Consider the following 14,448-nt stretch of genomic DNA (forward strand, 5'->3'; position numbering starts at 1 on the left):
CAAACCAGTTCCTTCTCTGAAGTAGTATGCATTGTTGTCAGTGATCCAGTGGTAAACAGGAAAGGTGTAGGTCTTATCCTCAGGGGATTTGACAACAACCTTGGCAGGGAACCAGGAGTCTTGAGCCACAAGAAACACCTCTTTCTCTAGCTTTATAACCTCAAGTTTTCCAAGGGAAGTGTCACAGGGAATAGTGAAATGCGACTCCTAAGGAAACAATAAGGGTAAACAATTAAACACCATAAGATATCAAATTAATTTTACAATGGGCATGGAGTCTAAGTAAGCATTTATTTTCATTGCATCACATTAAGACAACATGTATAGAGTCTGGAGCTGAGCACATTTTTGTGCATTTTACAGGTAAAGTGAGGACTTTGATGTAAAATGAGGACATCCTCACTTTTTTGGGGGTAGGGGTTAGGTTTAGATGTAAGATGTCAATTGGGTTTAGGTAAGGAACATATCTGAAAAGTTACATACATACGTGGATCCATGAATATTTGTGGTCAAGTGCAATTAGACAAATTTAATACATTATTTATAGACTTCATTAAATAATTAATCACAATAAATCTCATATCAAATAGCAATATTTGTCACAATAGCAGATGAAGATTCAGATAAGCCCAGAATTATTCCTACTTCTCACAGATTTAGATTTTAATTTAGTTATAATAATCCAAGACGTTCGGTTCTATAAGGAATTGATGAGGAATCTTACAAAGATAATAAAGAAGGGTTCCTTTTTAAAAACAAGTATTTTTTCATGATGATTCATGATTTAAGCTGACCTCACTAATCAACGCAAAAACCTTTGATAATTGTTGACCAGGTATTTTTTAAATTATTGTTTTGACACTTTTGGTTATGAACTTCAGATATTTTAGGTTGGAAGGCTTCCTTGCCAACAACCCATCTTTAACTTTCTAAGAGTAAAAGTCTGAATAACCGGTAACCAGAACGTTAGCAGCCCTTTTACTGGACCATCAGGACTGATCAGGAAGTCCTGATGATCTGCAGATATAATCGTTCGTTGCGGTATGGACCTGTTTAACTTTGTAGATGAGTTGAATCACAGAGAGATGAATGAACACAAGAAAGACTGAATAGTGATCAAACTGAAAGTGATCAGTAGCTTCTACAAAAGATTGTAATTTTTAATGAAATATTACCTCAAGAAACATGTTGGTAAAATTAAAAGATAAACCTAAATATGCCAGCATTAAGGAGGATTTTGGCTTTACTATAGGTTACACTTGGAACAGAAATATTTAAGTTACATTTTTTCTTCCATGATTGATTTTTTCTTATTATTCTGAATTTTAATAGAGCTTTGTAGACATTTGAGAGTCATTAAACCCTAGTCATTGTGAATTGTCTGTACAGTTAGTGTTTAAATGGTTTTCATAAGAAAAAACATACGCACAAAAGGAGATGATTAGTACAATAGGTTGCCAAACGTTCTAGATGAAAGTGTTATTAATTTAAATTATTAACCATTCCGAATAAATCAAGGTATTTTTGCAACACGTTTGACCAAAATCCTTCTAACAATAGTTTATGTTTGGTACATGAAATATTACAGTGTTACTTTGATTTAATTTGACACACTTTCCTCTTATGTTTTGAAATTTAAAAAATATGATTAAATTAATTGTTGGTTAGCATAGTGAAGAAATTCACACTTTAACTATTTATGTTTATCAGGATTATTTTTTATTCCCAGCACCATAAACATGGAAGGTAAAAGGTTAAACTTACTGATCCGATACCAAAGACTGCAGACCCTGGTAGTGGAGTTCGTTTACTCTTAGCAGCTGTGCCCACCAACGTGATGAAGATATGGTCAGAAGTGTTAGAAAAGGCTTGATCAGAAGTGTACACAGTGACACTGTACTCCACCATTTTGACTCTGGCAAGTAGTCAGATTCTGTGAACAGAAGGAAAAAATTGTTATGACCAACATAATTCATTCTTTCTTTCTTTCTTTCTTTCTTTCTTTCTTTCTTTCTTTCTTTCTTTCTTTCTGTCTAGATCACTATTAGAGCATCAGAAGGTTAAGTTAGTTGTGAAAGCCTCTGGTTGCCTGGAACAATATTGAAAGGAGCATTAATAAAAGGTAATCAGGCAAATTGAATAGATTTTGCATCTTGATTTCTAACTGTTTAAATCCCAAAACTAGATTTGGAAGTGTCTTCCTTTACCTTTGACAAGTCAGATCAAGATGCTTCTTTTCGGAACTACTGCATCTATGCTGATAGTACTCTCTAAAATGTCCTTATATACACCTAGAGTTTTGACAGGTAACTTCTACTGTAAACGGACATGTCTTCTGATAAAGCATGAAACCTGTTAAACAACTCTCTCATCAAAGGTACCGAAGAAGCAACATTCCCCTAGGAAGATAATGTCGCTCACAAACAAGGAAAGGGAAATGTAATTAACTGAAAAATGTATTTAGGTAAAATTTCCTCAACGTCTGCTGCTGTGAATAGGGTTTGTTTTACAGCACAAACAGAAGTATTCATTGCAAAATAATCAAAGGCATTAATCATTGATTTGATTGATTTTCAAGTTTATATATTTGGCCATGGAGGACTGCCTAATGATGACTTTTGTTCTGTTACCTAATTTTGTTCTGTTTTCCTAATTTTTACCTTTTACCTCTACCTATTGTTGGCCTTGGATTTCGGGCTGGTTCATCCTGAGACTTTCTGCGCGGTATTGGGAGCCAAATTCAAAAATAAATGGATAATGGTTTAGCATTATACTACTTTTATTATCTGGCAATGTTCAGCCTAACTAGGCTAACTTAGCCTAACCAGGCTAAAACTTGGAAACGTGGATGAGCAAATCTGTCTCAAATCATAATATTGCTTTTAACAGCAACAATTTTAACAGCACAATTGGGTGCTATTGGAACAGTCTCTTCTGTTACAAATAGCAAATAGTTTGAACTTTTTGACATTGAAACTTGAATTTCAGGAAGGATGGTTCCTTACTATCATGGCCCTCTTTCAGCCTGCAGCAAAACTCAAATTTCTTTAAACTGTGTTTCAGCGTTAAACTGTGGTGAGATTTTGTAATTGGAGAATCTAGATCTTGATTGGCAAACTAAACTGTGGATAAATGTGGCTTGATGTCTATGACTGTGTCTTGATGGCTTGAGTAGTTGTCATGCAATCAGAAAGTTTGAGTTCAATCCCAGCTTCCCCTTGTCATGTGTCAATGTACCCCTGGGCAAGGCACTTAACCTCAGGTTGCCTACCAAGCTGCATATCACTGTGTGAATGTGGCTCTAGTGTACAGTCCTTTGAGTGGTCGGTATGACTGGAAAAGCCCTACATGAGTTAAGTCCATTTAAACCACTGTTTTTTACTCACAAGAGATTTGAATGTGTTTTTTGCATGATTTGTCGTATTTTGAGTGGAGACAAATTTCTCTCCTTGTTGATGTTGAGACACATCTGGGGCCTGTTTCAGAAATGAGGTTAAGTGAAAACTCTGAGTATGTTAACCCTGGAATGAGGGAAACTCTGGGTTTTCTGTTTCAGAAAGGGAGGTAAGTTAAACCTGAGAAAGCAGAGTAAGTCAAGCCCGTTTCTGAAAGAGAGGTAACTTATACTCAGAATCAGTTACCATGGCAATTTATTCTGTGAACCTAACCTGGTCGGGAGCAGGTTTTCTTCAGAAAACCCAGAGTTTATTTTGGTCTCCTCCCCTTTTTTAAAGAGGAAGTAGTGTTTAAACACCTCATTGATTTTTTGGAGACATATTAATTGCGCACATTTCAGTCACGCAGAGCGCATCAAAGGGAATGAAATTGACATGTCCTTTTATGGATGATCCTGTTGACGAAGAGGTTGTATTACTTCGTAGGGAGTTACATTTACGTCGAGAAAGGATTTTGAGGCCCAGAGTGGATTTTTTGTCATATCCCTATCCTATCACAGCAATTTATATGGTGTTGTTCATCTGCTAAAAAAAAAAGAAAACAAAAACATTTTTTAAAATAGTTTCAATACTTCCTAGAATTCACCTGTGACCATACATTCACCTCTAGCTTTAGTTTCAGAATGTTGATTTCCAGATCTGCCTTTTGGTTCTGCCGGTCCAAGTATACAAGTTCTTTGCTGTTTTTTTCTATCTTTTTAATAAGAAGAAGTATATATAACTCCTTAACTGGCAACTGAAAATACATTAGATTAGAGTTAAATCATGAATGTAGTCTAAAATTCAGAATGAAACTGTGACATTTACTGTAAATCACTGAACTGTGTCCATCTGTGCACCAGAAGTTGATGGACCTTCCTCCTGCCGTTCTTCCATAACTCTGGGGGGTAGAGATAAGAATGACCATTTATAGATATAAACTTGGATTCTATAGGCTACTCCACATATAAATGTGAATGTGTAGATTGTTTGATGTGTAGACATATAATATTAAAATTACCTCAGTAGGCCTGTCTGTGGCAGCAGAAACGGTTTCTTCATCCCCATCATCCTGTGAAGATGAGCATTTCATAGAGTACACTTTATAATACTATTTATCATAATTGATGGTGTATGGAGTAGGCTACTGACAACTGTATGGGGTACTGTTGGGACAGGAGGCTCCAAGAGGCAGATATTACTATCCGAATCTGTTGGGACCAACAAAAAACCCAACCCAAAGTAATATAAATGGAAATATCACATTCAGTCTATATAAAAAAATAACACTGTAGGTAGACCTCTTACATTTTATGAAGGCACTTAAATCTTCTGGAGTGACTGGCTCTGATGAAGTCTCTCCAGGAATTCCCTCAGCCATTGGTCTTCCAGCATTTAGGCTCAGGGCCATCTCTTCTGCATTTGTCAGGGGTGGTGGTGCAGGTCCTCCCCCTGTTTTACGAGCCTCTGCCTTCTTTCTGTTGGCTGAGTAGAAGTCAAATGAGAATGAACATTTAGACCTATGTCAAAAATGCTGCTGCACTGCTAGACACTGAATGCCATTTAGTCATTTAATATGTCAAATGTTTGTAAAGCCAGGTAGCTACTCTACTCCTATGATGTGCTCAAGGCTTACCTGCTTGAAGTATGTTTTTATATTTCATTTTCAGCTGCTGCCATGTTCTTTTGATGCCTGCAGGATTGCACCTATCCATGAAAATTAAATTAGGTTTAATAAAATACTGTTCTTCCAGTTTCACCTCTGATATTATAATAGTTGGGTAAGTTACTCTAAAATAGTTCTTAATTACTAACTACAAATTTTATCTTTAACAAGTCTAATTAGATTAATGCAATAATTACTGTCTCGAGAAAGTATTGGTCTACTTACTAATCTGTTTTATTTACTTATTAATTACTTTCTAAATCCCAAATCAACCTCAACCACTTGAAGAATACAAGGAGAGACAAGAAACTGCACTTCTAATGCTTTCAAATTAAAACAATATTCAATTGCATGAATTAATCATAAATTGACCAAAGTGTATTATAGAGGGAGAAAGTTAAATTAAAAATATACCTTTTAAAATTTGATATTAAATCCACTATTGTTTTATAGTCTTTAATTTAATTACAGTATTTAGATGACTTAGTAACTTAATTCATTACACCCAACACTGTATAAAAGTAATTAAAATGTAAACTTACGCACTGACTCGAGCAGCTATTTCACCCAAGCTAACTCTCTCTACTTCTTCGCCGCTGCCGCCGTGTTGCTTTTTAAAAAAAAAAATACATGCTCAAATTCTGCATATGCTTGCATAAGCACATCCAGTTCTGCTGGTGAGAAATATGTATATTTCTCACCAGCAGTGTATATATATATATATATATATATATATATATATATATATATATATATATATATATAATATATCTATATAGAATTATTCTTTCTTCTATTATCTATGTATATCTAGGTATAGTGTAATCTCTCTGTATACTATACTGTCTATGTGTCTCTATCGTAATCTATCTTTATCTCTATGTGTCTCTCTGTGTCTCTCTCGTATATCCTCTCTATCTGTCTCTCTGTCTGTTCTCCTGTCTCTCTCTGGCGCCTAGTCTCTCCATCTCTATGTATCTCTGGCTCTCTGTCTATCTCTCTCTGTCTGGCTCTCTATGTATATATATATATATATATATGTATATATATGTATATATATATGTATATATGTATATATATATGTATGTATATATATATATACATGTATGTATTGTCAAAATACCTCTAAAATCGGTGGTGTGGTGAGCTCAACCATATTCTCTACCATTCACAAATTAAGAGATAATTTGGAAATTAAAGATATTACATAAAAAAGATAACATAAAGAGCTCTTTAATTGTGTGTTTAAATTGATTGTTTTCTCTTTATTAAACTGCATGTTTTGACTGATTGTTTTTCTTTCTTAAAAAGATCAAGCATTCATGTATTAAATGAGTGAAATGATGATTATTTTAGTGCAGTCCAAGTGTCAGACAGGCTAAGGAGAAAATAGTTTGTGGAAAAAGGAAGTAGCGCTTGGAAGGAGACTGCAGCTGCTGGCTACAGGAAATCTGCCAAGAAGAAAAGAGGAAGTGGAATCAGATGCTTTGGTTCAATGACCTGCTGCCTGGGGTCGGAGAAAGAGGAGCGAAAACTTTTGACTCGGCCAGAGATCTGCATAGGGTGAAACGTTTATGAGGTGATAAGGTACTGGGTGCAAGTGTTCGGTTGAGACGGGGGGGGGGGTTGAGGTTTGCAACCTCCCAACGGCTCTCTCAGCACATAAAAGAAGGGTGATTTGGGTACTCGTGGCTCAGATTCTCATCTCAGAAGACATGCAGCGCGGAGCAGAAGAGAAGAAGACCCAAGACGGAAGGACGATCGTGGAGCCAAAGGAAGAACACGGCGCCCGTGTCTCTGAGAACCGCCGAGACTGAGTCAGATTATTTATTTTTCGTGTTTTTCCACAATTCGGGGCCAACGATCTGCAAATCCTGTCAAGAAGAACTGCTGTGGTTTTGACCTGGTTGATGAGAAGATCCTAGATGTCCAGAAGATGCGAGTTGCACCCATGAGATGTCAGCTCTGCAGTTAGACCAACCTCTCAAGCCAAGGAGACGCACCTCAGGCACGGACATCAAGGCAGAGACTCAAGGCGTGAGTCTTTGTGAATGGGGCATCAACGGGACATCGGGTTTGCCATCAAGAGAAGGCACGTTGTTCGGCTGAACAACTCCTTATCCAGCAATCAAAGCCACTATAAGTTTCCATCTGAGGTTCGGGTCAGTTTGCTCCTCAAAATTTAAAATCCTCTCCTAAATATATTAGTAAGCAGCCTTAGATAAGAGATAGGACGTTGATTTAATATTCATTTGTAATTTGTTAAATTGCTTAATGCTGTTTCTAATCCCCTGCTAAAGCATACTAATTAAAGAAGCATATAAAATTTTGTTCAAAGTTGTGGACATTCAATTTGTGAGTCAACATTTTTCCGAGTTCTTCTATGATTGTAAAATAGTCATGGTGCATGGTTCTAGAAATATTTTGGAGGTCTTAAAAGGTTGCCTATAGCCCAAACTTTAAAACAACACCCTTAGGGACTTTTGAGTCTTTAAAAAATACTGATCGTGTAACAAGTGCTGATTTATAGGAGTAGGAGCCACCGTTAACTAGGGCGGTGGTCGGGGTACAGGTGTCCTCGGGTCTACTATGGATTGTCCTGGACCTGTCCACTGAAGAAGGGTGTGTGCCCGGAGGACTAAGGTGGTGTAGCCGGTCAGTCGTATCCTACTTCATTGCTAGGCTCTGAAAAGGGTCTCACAGGAATGTTTCTAAACAGGGTAATACTCGTAGATTCAGGGTCCTTAGAACCCCAGCTATTTTTTAGTTTCTAACCCAAATGGAAGGATGTGGGGAGTTGTGGTTTTAGTTCAAAGCCAAAAATCGGACAGTATATATATAATAATATATATATATATATATATATATTATAGATATATGTGTAATATGTATGTATATATGTATATTCTTCATGTGTATGGAGGATTATAAACTATATACTGGTGTGATGTCTGTTATATCATATCTATTCGTCTTCTCTCTGTGTCTCTCGTCTGTCTATATCCTCTGCTGTCTCTGTCTGTCTCTCTCTCTGTCTCTCTCTCTCTCTCTCTCTCTCTCTCTGTCTCTCTCTCTCTCTCTCCTCTCTCTACTCTCTCTCTCTCTCTCTCTCTCTCTCTCTCTCTCTCTCTCTCTCTCTCTCTCTCTCTCTCTCTCTCTCTCTCTCTCTCTCTCTCTCTCTCTATCTATCTCTATATCTCTCTATATATGTGTATCTCTATATATATATATCTCTATCTCTCTGTATATCTATATACCCACCCCTCTATATATATACATATATATATATATGTATATGTATATATGCGCTGGAGAAGTCAAAGAACATGACTCTCACAGCGCTCCCGGTGGTCTCCAGGTGCGCAGGTGTACTAGGATGAGGCGCTCCATGATCTTCATGAGGTGGAATGTCAGGGAGACTGGTCTGAAGTGGGCAGGTTCCCTGGCGTGCGGTGTTTTGGGAACTGGTACCACACAGAAGGTCTTCCACAGGGTGGGCACCACCGCCAGGCTGAGGTTCAGGTTTACAAGACTTCTATTGGTTTGGCTCAAACTTTTATTTATGTGCTTTTCTTCTAATAACTGAACATTACTACGCCTTGCGCTCTAAAGACATTTTGTGCCTCTTTGTACCATGCGTTCTAACCCAAAAGGGAAAGAAAGCTTTCAGTTTCTCTAGTTATTTTTCTTTGAATGCTCTCCAGGCTGAACTGAAACTTGATTTTACTAATGGTTTTTTGTTTTAAATTAATGAGAGCAATATCAAAGATTTATTAGTGCTCTCCAACTCCAGTCCTTCCGAGCTAAGAGGCTTGGTAACCAGCCATGTTTGGGTTTAGGTGAAGTTTGCGGCTGTAAAACGATTCACACAGGCAACATATTCCTGTGGTAATAGTTTCACTTTTTGACAATTTCTTTGCCAGATTTTGAAAATATTAAGGTAAAATGGGACATTATCTTCCAGATTAAACAGATCTACAGATAATCATAATAACACCCTTTTTTTATTGCAACAACAAGTGGGTCTCTGATTGAAACTTATTTCCATTGCTCTTTTTATGGACATGTTCATTTAGTCTTTTTTTTTAATTTGCCGAACATATAGTGCAAATTCAGAGATTTTGCTAATTTAGGTCCACAATCTGCTGTAGAAACAAAGAGAAATTCACTGTGGCCAAAGAAAGGTAGGGCCCTATACCACAGGAGTTGGGACACCAACCGTATGTTAATTTTGTTGGTTCCAGTTGACTGAGACTGAGAAGGTGTACCCCAAGTGGGGATCGGGATGACCCCCACTGGTGTTTGACCGTTTACAGCATCTAATCCAGGGGTTTTCAAAGTAGGTGCCGCGGCACCTAGGGGTACCGCGAGGTCACTACAGGGGTGCCGCAGGATTTTTTCATAGATTGATGAGTTTTATATTGAATGTAAATTTTTTTACATATTAACAATTTTGAAAATTTATTTTGACGTAAGCAAATATATTCTAAGATGAGGGGCTTCATTTTATATTTTCTTTACTACTTTGAAAAAAATGACAGAGAAATAATTATTAGCAAATAATGCATTTCGGTTGAGGGGGTGTGGCGGCGTCACTTGTACGTCGCTATCACAGCAGCGTCCGCGGTGGAGGCTGTCACACTACCCGATCCGTTTTTGTGTTTGTTTTTAATAGCAAAAATGTTTCCCAGTTGTGGTTAGGGAAATAAGAATATATACATAATTTCTTAAAGTACATAAAAAACCCCGCTATAAACACGTTTAGGAGTACTTTTCGGTTTTTGTAAAAAAAAAAAAAAAAAAAATTATGTGGGTAATTTTATGACGGGTCTTCTCTTGTTCATGATTTGTACACCAGAGGGCGCTAAACTCTTAATCGATAGTTTTAATTTTCTAATAAAACTGATTTTTAGTACAAGATTATTTGTATGACAAAATTCACTGTATATTTAAGAATGAAAATATTTTTTCCAGTCCTGTTTGAACAAATAATAAAACTTATAGAGTGTATTCAGACAATACAGACAAACGTTGCACAATGATATATTCACGGACTTATCCGATGACGACATCAAGCAGTACAATGGAGAATGTAAAACGCATCAATTTCTTCCAGAAAAATCGTAAATATTTTCTATACAATATAGTTTAGCATTCTTTAATGATTTAAGTATAGAAATAAGTATTTTCATGAACGTAATTACATAATTTTTTGGGTGACCCGGAAGTTATTCTGTTCGCGCGTGCGCAAATGAGCTGATGGTACGGATTGTGCTACCGGTACGGATCGGGTAGTGGCAGAGGCAAAACAACAATGGACAAGTTTGTGAAGCTAACCAGTTCAGATCCTTTGCGTCTGGACACACCAGAAGCAACACCTGAAGAGTCAGCGGGAGCAAAGAGGCCAAAGATAAGACACTACAATGACAGTTATCTCAAATACGGATTATTCTGAAGTGGGGATGCTACATGTCCCATACCTGTATGCCTAATCTGCAGGGAGAAGCTAGCAAACAACGCTATGGCACCTAGTAAACTGTCAAGGCACTTTGACACAAAGCACCAGGACTATAAAAATAAAGACATTGAATTCTTCAGAAGGCTAAAATCACAAAATGCCACACAGAGTGAACGCATGCTGTCCCATGTTCGTGTGTCAGAGAAAGCACAGAAGGCTAGTTATATGGTAGCTGAAATCATCGCTAAAGCAAAAAAGCCGCACACCATTGCAGAATTGCTAATTTTACCGGCATGCAAAAACATTGTTCAAGTAATGCTAGGACCAGACGCTGCCAAAGAAATCGATAAGATTCCGCTCTCTGACAACACCATCAAACGGCGCATTGATGATATGTCCGGTGACATTGAAGCTAGTCTCTGTGACAAACTACGACAGAGTGGAAAATTTTCACTTCAAATAGATGATTCCACCGATTCAAGTGCCGTTTGTCACCTGATCGCTAACATGAGGTACGTCGATGAGAACCACATAGCAGGAAACTTCCTATTTTGTAAGTCACTGAAAAATCATGCCACGGGTGATGAGATATACAGGGTCACAAATGATTATTTCATGGAAAATGGCCTTAACTGGCAAATGTGCGCAGGTATATGTACTGATGGCGCTGCGTGCATGACGGGCCGAGTTAAAGGTTATGTGACGAAAGCAAAAGAGAGAAATCCCACCATAAGAGTGACACACTGCATGCTCCACAGGGAGAGTCTTATTGCAAAAACAATGCCCCCTGATCCAGACAGCGGCTCCATTACGCCCCCGTTCACGGGCGCTAGTACGTCTGTGTTTACGCTGCAATGTCGCCGACACCCCCATCCATTTTAACAAGACAAAAACACCAAAATAAGCTGTCAAAATTGTCAACTACGTTAAGTCCCGCCTGCTTAAGACACGACTATTTGGCGCCCTCTGCAATGAAATGGGATCTGAACATCTGGGTCTCTTATTACACACTGAGGTCCGATGGTTATCAAGGGGTAAAGCATTGGCCCGTGTTTATGAACTAAGAGAATAACTACTGGCTTTTGCTAGTGAGCATGACATTCCTTTTCAAGAGCAGATTAATGAAGACTTGTGGTGGCTCAAACTAGCTTACCTGGCTGACATTTTTGGACACATGAATGAGCTAAATGCAAAAATGCAGAGTAAAAATGAAACCCTTCTCACAGCAACAGACAAAATCAATGGCTTCAGGGCAAAATTAGGACAGTGGCAACAGAGAGTGGCTAAAAAAAATCTTGATATGTGTCCACTGACAACTAGCAATGCCACTGCTCACCTGACTAAACTGGAAGAAAGGTTTGAGAACTATTTCCCACAAACAAATGCAGAGTTTGACTGGGTTCGAGATCCATTTCACCATCTTGCCACAACATCTGCTGCAAAATGTTTGACTACAAAGGGGCAGGATGAGCTTGTAGAGCTGCAAGCAGACCGGACACTGAAGTTAAAGCACAGTGAACTTTCATTGGACACATTTTGGCTCTGTGTAAGACAGGAGTATCCCTCTATTTCAGAAGGTGCCATCAGTGTGTTAATACAGTTCCCCACCTCCTACCTTTGTGAACTGGCTTTCTCCTCTCTGACATACATGAAAAATAAGCTGAGGCAAAGGCTCTCAGTAGAAGAGGATCTCCGTGTTTCACTGTCCACAATCCCCCCTCGCATCAACAGACTGTGCAGTCAGAGACAGGGGCATGTGTCCCATTCAAACTGACATAGACACCATTTTTTGCAATAGTACAAGTATTTGTTAGAGGCCCATACTTGTTATGTTCTGGTTATATTGGCATAACTTATTTCAAGTGTTTTTGAAACTAAAATATTTATGTTAATATATCACCATTTGGGATATATTTTGTTTGTTAGAAAAATGCTGATCTCTGTTGTTGTTACAATAGGCTTACTGTTTTAATAAAACAGTTCTATAAGTTTCTACATGCTGTTATGCTTGACATTACAAAAATATTGCACAAATGAAGAGTAGAATGTGAAATAAAAGAATGTCAGTTTAGGGGTACCACGGCTGGGTGGAAAAATGTGTAGGGGTACCTTGAGCCAAAAAAGTTTGGGAACCACTGATCTAATCCATGTTAAAATGGAAAAATTCACTGCTACAGATTCAACATCTCCGGTTGTTCATTTCCAAATGACTTTACATCAGCAGCCATACAGCATTTCCTCTCTTCTTTTCACTATTGGGACTTCAAAATAAAGTATGCATGGATTATAAAAGTTCAACGCCTTTTGCTTGGTTTGAGAAGACAGAGCATACATGCATAAAAGGAAGATACAAGGCAAGGCAGGTTTATTTATACTTTTCACTAACAAGATGAGTCAAAGTGTTGATTCAGGAATACTTTTTATGTTGGACAGGGTAATGGCAGACTAACTCCACAGTTGGCTGTGTCTAGGAAAGAAACACAGTTAAGCAGACAGACTCTGAGCCAGTTTTCTGGTCAAGAAAATTAAAGAGAGCATATGTAGGTATTTGCAGTAAAAGCTCAACCAATACCTATGTCTAGGTATTGGCCTTCCTCAAAAATCCCTCCATAAAATACAACCGGTGCAGAACTCAGCTGCCGGCATTATAACAAGAACTCCACCACATCACCCCGGTCCTCCAACAGCTCCACTGGCTCCCTGTACAGTTCTGCATTCGATACACAATTCTCATGGTGACATTCAAGGCCCCTCACCACCTTGCCCCCCTATATATGTCAGGCCTCCTGCATGTTGCCACCCCATCCCGTGCTCTTAGATCCTCATCTGCTTAACACTTGTCTGTCCCTTCCACCCGTCTCACCACTATGGGGAGCAGAGCATTCAGCCGCTCTGGCCCCCGCCTCTGGAACTCTCTACCACCCCTACTTAGAAACACGGACTCACTTATCCATTTCAAATCACAACTCAAAACTAATCTGTTTAAGATTGCCTATTCTCTTTAATATCAATTTTCCTGTCCCAGCCTTTGTGTTTTTTAAATGGCTTTTATTCTGTGTTTTGACTTTGTTTCTGACATTGTGTTTTTATAATTTGTACAGTGACCTTGCTGTCCAGAAAGGCACCTTTTAAATAAAATGTATTATTATTATTATTATTATTATTATTAGGAAAGAAGCTCTGAGAGAGAAACTCTCAAGTCAAGCTTGATAATATGAGATGAAGTTGTCAACAGCAGTAACTCAGCCAAACTGCGCCCCAGGATGTTGTTACAGCTAAACAGAACACAATGCCAGATGTAGCTGTTATTAAGAGGAAAAAACTGTGAGAACATAAGATTAAAAGCTTAAATAACAATAAATAATGCAAAATTAGAGCATAACATGAGGATTCAGAGGTGTGACCTAAATAGGTCTTTCTTTTTCTTTGTTTATTTAACAGGGACAATGCATTTCATGCATAGTGCAGCAACATTGCAACCAGTGACGGACTAGGATTAAAAAACGGCCCTGGCATTTTCACCAACCAGCGGCCCACATGGGGACGTGCACGCAACACAAAGATATAACTTCACATGCACAGAAATAACACGCAAGTTTGTAGGCCCATTGGTGTTGAACTCTAACTTTAATATGCATAAAAACTGAACCAAGAGGCATTTCAGTGTTTCCCGCAGGAATTTGCTTAGGCGAGGCGGTGAATTGGGGGGTGCAAGTTTTGCGCGGACCGACTGGCGGAGGGGGGGGGGGGGGGGGGGGGGGGGGGGGCGTATCCATGTCTTCTTTCCCTGCCATTCACTATATGCACGCGCGAAAGCAGCAACAACAAAAACGCGTGTTAACGTCAAATAAACATGCAAGCATATCGATTTTGTTTGTTTTGTTGTGTTT

Source organism: Fundulus heteroclitus, unplaced genomic scaffold (genome assembly GCF_011125445.2).
Source record: "Fundulus heteroclitus isolate FHET01 unplaced genomic scaffold, MU-UCD_Fhet_4.1 scaffold_210, whole genome shotgun sequence".
NCBI lineage: Eukaryota > Metazoa > Chordata > Actinopteri > Cyprinodontiformes > Fundulidae > Fundulus > Fundulus heteroclitus.